Source organism: Panthera pardus, unplaced genomic scaffold (genome assembly GCF_024362965.1).
Source record: "Panthera pardus isolate Hobbes unplaced genomic scaffold, ASM2436296v1 HiC_scaffold_27, whole genome shotgun sequence".
In the NCBI taxonomy this organism is placed as follows: domain Eukaryota; kingdom Metazoa; phylum Chordata; class Mammalia; order Carnivora; family Felidae; genus Panthera; species Panthera pardus.
Window position 1 is genome coordinate 33,171,350 of NW_026526843.1, and position 8,280 is coordinate 33,179,629.

Sequence of the window (8,280 nt, forward strand, 5' to 3'; positions counted from 1 at the left end):
AAATTTTTTTTTAAAAGGAAGCATGAGGGGCGCCTGGGTGACTCAGTCGGTTGAGCGTCCGACTTCAGCTCAGGTCATGATCTCACAGCTTGTGAGTTCGAGCCCCGCGTCAGGCTCTGTGCTGACAGCTCAGAGCCTGGAGCCTGCTTCAGATTCTGTGTCTCCCTCTCTCCCTGCCCCTAACCCACTCACATTCTGTCTCTGTCTCTCTCAAAACTAAGTACCCATTAAAAAAAAGAAAAAGAAAAAGAAAGCATGATGAGGGGGCAGAGTGATTGCAGTGCTGTTTTAGATAGGGTGCTCATGGAAGGTTCCTCTGAGGTGGTGGGAAAGCGGTATTTGAGCTTCTCAAATGATCAGAGGGAGGGAGCCATGCCAATGTCTGGAGGAAGAGTCTTGTAGGGCGAAAAGTGTCCTAGGCTGATGGAAACGCAAGTGCAAATAGTCTGAGGCAGGGAGCAGCCTACTGTGTTCGAAGCATAAGAAGGAAGCTGGTGTGGCTGGAAAGGTACGTCGGGGAGGAAAATTGGAAGGAAAAAAGATTAGAGAGCGAAGCCAGGGATCAAATCACAAAGGGGCCAAGTCACGTACAGATAACCCTGTACCCCGTTTAAACCCATTTAACATAGCAGAGCTGTAGCTTCAAGGATGGGCAGGATCCAACAAGGAAGCCCAAGAACCTCCCAGAAAGAGTCCTTCAACCTGCACTCGTATCCACTGGATAGCGTTTCAGAGTGGAAGTGGAGAGGAGGGGAGAGTGCAGGTACTGACATATGTAGAAAGTAATACGCAAAGGGGCGCCTGGGTGGCTCAGTCCATTAAGCGTCTATCCATCTTGGCTCAGGTCGTGATCTCACAGTTCATGAGTTCGAGCCCCACGTTGGGCTCTGCGCTGACAGTGTGGAGTCTGCTTGGGATTCTCCCTCTCTCGCTCTGCCCCTCCCCACCTCTCTCTCTCTCTCTCTCAAAATAAATAAACTTAAAAAAAAATAGTGGGGCGCCTGGGTGGCGCAGTCGGTTAAGCGTCCGACTTCAACCAGGTCACGATCTCGCGGTCCGTGAGTTCGAGCCCCGCGTCAGGCTCTGGGCTGATGGCTCGGAGCCTGGAGCCTGTTTCCGATTCTGTGTCTCCCTCTCTCTCTGCCCCTCCCCCGTTCATGCTCTGTCTCTCTCTGTCCCAAAAATAAATAAAAAACGTTGAAAAAAAATTAAAAAAAAAAAAGTAGTAAGCAGAAAGATCAAAACAGAAGAGAAGGAGATGGGGTAGGCTCTACAATTTCTACCTGGTTGCAGGTAGGAATTTTAGTGACCACTGAGGAGCAGCGTATTGGACGATCTCACAATTGAGCATGCATCACACAGATTGCTGAGGCCCGCACCCGGAGTTTCAGGTTCAGTAGGTCTGGGGGTGAGACTGGAGAGTTTGCAACTTCCTAAGTGATGCTGACCACGCTGGTCTGAGGACCTCCCTTCAAAAATGAATGCTATGGGGGTACCTGGGCGGCCCCGTCCGTTAAGCATCCAACTCTTTGATTTCAGCTCAAGACAGGATCCCAGGGTTCATGCGATCCAGCCCCGTGTCCTGCTTGGCATTGTCTTTCCCTCCCTCTCTGCCCCTCCTCTACTCATACTCTGTCTCTCAAAATAAATAACTAAATAAACAAACATTAAAAAATCACTGCTATGATTGTTGCCAAATGAGGCAAACGTGGAAAGTTCAGCCTGTCTCTTGGTTCATGTACTGAGAAATACCCAGAGTGTTTATCTCTTGGCACGGACCAAACCGGTTGTTTATGCTCCTGTACTTCTAACGTTATTCAAGGCAGAGAGGGAGAGATGTGTGAATTATATGGCTGCTGTTCAATACAGAAAAGAGACCATTTTGGAGCTGGGAAAGTATTACGAAGTTCGTTGACTTATGCCGTTTCTTTTCACCCGATATTATCCATCAGCAAGCAAGACCCTGAAAACAGTACATCTATCCCACATTCTCTGTTGATGAGAGTATGGGAAAACAAGCCTTTTCATCTTCTGTACAGCGATTTATTAATATGTGTAACATTCTAAATCTGTACTCTTTAACCCAGCAATTCTACTTCTAGAAAATGGTCGTATGGAACAAATTGGAGATCTGCTGCAAAGATCTAGCTCCATGGATGGTCATCACAAGTTTCATTTACAAAAACTCAAACTAGATGCAGCCCGAATGTCTAGCAATGGGAAACTGGATACCTACCGCGGAAAGAAAGCTTTGCTACGGCAGAAATCTTTGTGTCAACAAAATACATATGGAGGTAGAGATCACAGTTGTTATGCATGTGGGTTTTTATGGTATTTTGTGTTTTCTAAAATTTCTTCAATGAACGTGTATTGTTTTTGTGATCTGAAGAAACATTCTTTCTCAAATCACTTGCTGCAAATTACAGTATGAAGCTTCATGCACATCGTCATTCTCCATATTCAAGGTTAGACCCTCGGAGCAAAGCTACCACAAAATGTAGAGACCTTGGGTCAAACTGATCATGGCTTTGCTTTTCAACTCAATGTTTCAACCATCTGTTAATTTGGTTCAGAAAACAATGGTATAAATGAGTCCGACGAGAATACAACTATTCTTATATTTCCATATTGCATTTCATTTTCTTTGCACAAATAAATGTGAGGGCAAGATTTATTAAGTGAGGCTGAAAGTCTTATAGAAGTGGGAAATAATAATAAACCAGTATTTTTAACAACGGGCTTAGCTGGACACAGCTGACATCCAAATTACACTTCGATAGTCCGTGTGTATCATTATTCAGGATCATTGGTACTTTGGACTCCAAATATCAATGGAAAGACAAAAAGCCACATTTGTATTTAAACTTTATTACCTTAATACATTCACAGAAAATTACAGTAGAACAATTTGAAATTCTTATAAGTTCATATCAAAAGCAAAAGCATAATTTCCCAGAAAAAGTGAAAAGGCTTGGATACCAATTTATCTTTTTCATGAAGAGTACAGTTCAATCTTACTAACTTTTGAGGCAGAGAATATTTTATCATCAAAGATGCTCATCAATAATCTTGCTCTACTGTTGAAATACAATCTATTTAGGATTCCCAGGTGGGTTCTTGAGCTCAAAGAACAACTTAAAATCAAAGCAACAAAAAATAAAAAAGAAAAGAAAAGAAATATATTCTCTACCATTGAAGACAAGTCATTCTGAAAACCTAGCTGTCTTCCCAACATGTCTCATTCTAAATCATCTTTCCTACTTGTTACTCATTTCTCCGTTCTTTTATGCACACAAAGTAAACATTTTTTTTCTCTTATGTAAACATTGTTGACAGGTTATTTGCATCAAAGCGTACTTAAGAAAAGATACATTAACAAGAGAAGCAAAAAGGTAAATACTGAAAGCATATGTCTATCGTCTAGCATAAACTCACTACAATATCCTTGTTAACAGCGAACCTTTAAGAGGAAAGGACTTTTTGGTCTTCAGAATTGACAACTGATTCTGGCGTTTTCTTCGTTGTCAGCTTAGAGAATCTTTCATTTAGTGAAAGCTTAGTCTGTGAAGGAAAGAAAAGCTATGGCTTTAGTGGTTTAGCAATATTTAAAAATACTCACGAAACTTGATTGTTAAAGTAGACAGGGGGTGGTTGGAGGAGACTGCGAGCGACCAGAGACAAGATTGTGAGTTTGAAGAAACTACACAGCACTCTGCTCTGCGACCCTAAAAGCATGAGAGACTTTGCCTGCTCTGAGGTAGACCACCAAGGCCACCTCTTGGGTTCTTACAGGCTAAATAGTGTCATCAAACGGCTTTAATTGAAGAGGTAGTGAAGAAAGCAATTACCCATAGACTAAGTGGGTAAGCTTCCACAGGATGAGGGTCAGGCTTGCTTCCATGCAGTGGAGACTGAATGCCTTAACTGTGCCCAGGAATTTGGTAATCTGCCTTGTGAAGACACCCCGGGGGCTAAGTGACTTCCAAGTGGTATTATTAGTCTATAACCAGCTGGAATACCTCGAAGATCTCCCAAGACTTAACTTCCAGTTTCTTCCTCGTATAGACGGTCACAGAGCCCACGTTTCTTTCTCCATTTTCAAGCAATACCCTTTTACCACCACCCCGAAACCTAAATCAGAAGCCAGACTGATACTGCTCTGAGGCATAGGCAGTCTATCCATTACTATATATTGCCCATTTTCCAATTCTGAGTCATATATGCTTTTATGCAGAACACAATTAATCAGAACATGAGTGGAACAAGGTCCTCTGGTTAATTTCACATTAGCATTTTTGTTTTTGTTTTTGCTGTAGTATATAGTTTGGTAAACACATTATATCCTTGGAAAGGTGCCTCAACCATGTTGAGCCTTAAGGCCACTACAGATGTGAACACACAGTAGACTGAACTAAATCCGTATCTGACTCGAAGTTCACTTTGAGAATGAATAATTGAGGTCAGCTTGTTTTCTTGACCTTTGTGTCCTTAGCAAAAAAATACAGGGAAGAAATTTCTTGTGTATCAAAGGGCTCCGGACAGGCTTTGTTTAACTACTTTTTTTTCCTATACATAACAGATAATCCTTATATATATTTAAACTACACATGGATTCTTTAACATCTCATGGGCGAAGCTTATGGTGCAATTCTATTACATTTACCTGATGACCAGTTGCTTGAAAGTTGAATTTCAGGCTTATTTCTTTGGGCTCCTGCAGAGAACTATTGGTTGAAGTATTTTTATTTCTTAGGAGTAAAGCTTTAGCACCACATCTCGTGTATCTGTCAATTAAGTATAATATTTAATAAAAATGTATTTGACAGGCACAATTAGATGAGCAACTTTGGGCCATTCAACTTAACCTCTCTAGGTCTCATTTCCACCAGCTACATAATGAAGACGTTTTACTCAAGAATCTTCAAAGTTCCTTTTAGCATTAAGGTTCCAAGTATTGAATTGAGGAATCTTTGCATAGCATCCAAGAAGATCCCTTATATGCATTAATCTAGCCTTTTTTTATGTTGTTTCTTCAAAACCACAAGACGAGTTTTTCTACTCCTCAAATGCCAAAGCAGCTTTGCTATTATTATTTCAGTATGGTCATACCTAGAAGCATTTGGGAACAAAAGTAGCCACAGCCTCTATATATAAAGAAAATGGATTAGTAGGTGCCTGGGGCTGGAGTGGGGAGGGAGGTAAGGGAGTTAAGAGGGAGTGACTACTAATGGGTACAAGGAGTTTCTTTAGGGGCTAATGAAAATGTTCTATAATTAGATTATTGTGATGGTGACATACTCTGTTAATATACCACAAGCCACGGAGTTGTATACTTTAAGTGGGTGAGCTTTATGGTATGGAAATTATACCTCAATAAAGTTGTTACTTAAAAAGTAGCTGGGGGTGCCTGGGTGGCTCAGTCGGTTAAGCATCCAGCTCCCGGTTTTGGCTCAGGTCATGATCTCACGGTTCAGTTCGTGAGTTCCGGTCCCGCATCAGGCTCTCTGCTGACAGCACTGAGCCCGCCTGGGATTCTCTCTCTCTCTCCCCCACTCTGCCCCTCTCCTGCCTGTGTGTGCTCTCTCTGTCTCTCAAAATTAAAATAAACTTTAAAAAACAATTTTTTTTTAAGTAGCTGGAAAAGGTGGATACACAGAAATTAACAGAGGCAGCAGCCTGGCTGTCTCAAGAGTAGCCACCCTCTGTAAGAGGCAGAGAATAACTAAAGCCTGACGGCTAGGGGGTTATCTCGATATTATCAGTTAAGTTGGGGTAGTCAGTGGTTTTAAAATAAGTCAGGTGATTTTCTTCACTGTTGCTCTTTTTTCCTGGTTATAAATATTGTTCTTGCTGGGACCCAACGGGACCAAAAACAGTGTCTGACTTGGAAAAAAGAGAGAGTGTGGGGCGCCTGGGTGGCTCAGTCGGTTAAGCGTCCGACTTCGGCTCAGGTCACGATCTCGCGGTCCGTGAGTTCGAGCCCCGCGTCGGGCTCCGTGCTGACGGCTCGGAGCCTGGAGCCTGTTTCAGATTCTGTGTCTCCCTCTCTCTCTGGCCCTCCCCCGTTCATGCTCTGTCTCTCTCTGTCTCAAAAATAAATAAACGTTAAAAAATAATTAAAAAAAAGATAAAAGAGAGAGTGCTCTGAGTAATTAAATAGATATTGGTTTCCTAATTAACTTTTAGTCACATGTTCTCTTTCCTTTTCCGTAACATTCCACAGAACGTGTAAATGTTTTTTTTATTTACTGAACACAATATATCCCATTGCTAATTTTAAAAGCACATAAGTGTAACATTCTAAATGCGGCAGGCAGAATTCCAAAAATAATCCCCAAAGAACTGCACCAGAACTGCGACTGTGATGAGATAGCACATCCATGAATATATTACTTTATCTGGCAAAAGAGACCTTGTAGATGTAATTCAAGTTCCAAGTCAATGGACTTTATTTTTTTACTTTATTCATTTATTTTTTTAGTTAACTCAATGGACTTCTAAAATAAGGAGATTATCCTGGTTTATCTGGGTTGGCCTAATCTAATCACACGATAAAAGCAAAAGACGGGGCAAAGAGTAAGAAGGAGGGGCACTTGGCTGGCTCACTGGGTAGAGCATGTGACTCTGGATCTTGGGGTTGTGAGTTCAAGCCCCACGTTGGGTATAGAAATCACTTAAAAATAAAAATCTTGAAAGAAAGAAAGAAAGAAAGAAAGAAAGAAAGAAAGAAGAAGAAAGAAAGAAAGAAAAGGACATGACATGCTGTTGCTGGTTGGTAGATGGAGGGGCCGCATGCAAGGGAATTCAGGCTCCCTCTAGAAGCAGAGTGACCCCTGACTGACAGCCAGGAAGGAAACAGAAAACCTCATTCCCACAACCTCAAGGAACAACTAGAAGGAGGTTGGAAGCAGATTCTTCCCCAGAGCCTCCAGACAGGAGTACATCCCAGGGCCAGCAACTTGATTTCAGCCCCATAAGGCCCTAGGTGGAAAACCAGCCCAGCACCCCTGGACGTCCGAGCTACAGAATTCTGAGATCATAGATGAGTGTGGTTTTCAACGGTTTGTGGTCATTTGGTTAAGCAACAACAGAAAACTAATAAGCTAGGCTTTTAAAGAATTTAACCTCGTCTTTACTTGCACTTGTGGAGAGACAATATACCAGAGTAGAAGGCCCACGGCTTTGTAGCCACGCAAACCAAATTTGAATAAATTATTCAAAATCTGAATTACGTTATTAGTCGTATTGCTTCAAGGAAGTTAATATACTCTCTGGAGCTTATTTTATTCATCTGTAACATGGACATGTTCGTACCTACCTCACAGGATTGCTGGGGATTAAATTATATCACAAACGTAAAAGTGCTTAGCACAGGGCCTAGCACATAATCGGCACTCGGTAAATGCTATCTATTATCATGAATCTGCTCCTACGTCCGCAGCTCTTTGAGCCCTTCCGCAGATGCTCCTGGTTAGGCCCATTTTAAAGGTGTATAACAGGACTCCTTCTTTCATGGCTGTAGTTCTGAAGGGTTACACAAACGCTCCTGACAATTTCACCTGGCAAAGCCCTGCATGCTTGAAACCAAGATCATCTGGAACACTGAAATTTACTTAGCATGTCTGGTATATATTATAAAGGGCAGGGGGTTTTAATTTTCAGATTAAATAATGAAAATTCTTCATGGTACCGAATTCTTCAGTCTTCAGGTGACAATTCTTGCACGCGTTAAGTAGAAAGGATATGACACCAAGACATGTATATTCGCCATAGGAAAACGAAGCCAGGACATCTCAGACATAACCGTAAAATCAAGCCTGGCCGTTTTAATCACGAATTTTCTGGTTCGATATTGGGATTATCAAACAGATTGGTATGGATTGTTCAGGATCATTCTAGAAGCCTCTCCCTGTAAGCTACCTGTATTTATCTTTGTTTCATCTTTTCCCCTAAGAAGAGTTAAATTTATTGTACCGATGTCTATCTGCAATTACCTTTCACGTCTTCGATCGCTTTCGCGGGATCTGCGGCCATTTTCTGGTGATATCTAAATGGGGAAAGTGGAGACAAATCATGCAAAAGCCGTCCTTCCTCAGCACCAGATGCTTATTTTCTTTATTTTAAATTGACTGACATTTTCAGTGACAATATTCTTGTTGCTTGATCCTCCATCTAACATTCAATTTCAGATTTTTCTCCCCTATTCACAGATGCAAGAAGGTCAAAGCCAGTGGGTCCTTAGAGATCAAGCAGTCCAACCCCCTCACATAACAAATTAGG

General features: G+C 41.8%; 1 long non-coding RNA gene across 1 annotated transcript; it reads right to left on the bottom strand.

The window, feature by feature from the left end:
* Positions 1-2,848: 2,848 nt before the first annotated feature.
* On the bottom strand, positions 2,849-5,186 carry LOC128773929 (uncharacterized). Its single transcript, XR_008418423.1, has 2 exons — positions 4,664-5,186; positions 2,849-3,561 (listed from the first exon to the last, which is right to left on the bottom strand). It is a non-coding gene; the product is annotated as an uncharacterized LOC128773929 (long non-coding RNA).
* Positions 5,187-8,280: the final 3,094 nt, after the last annotated feature.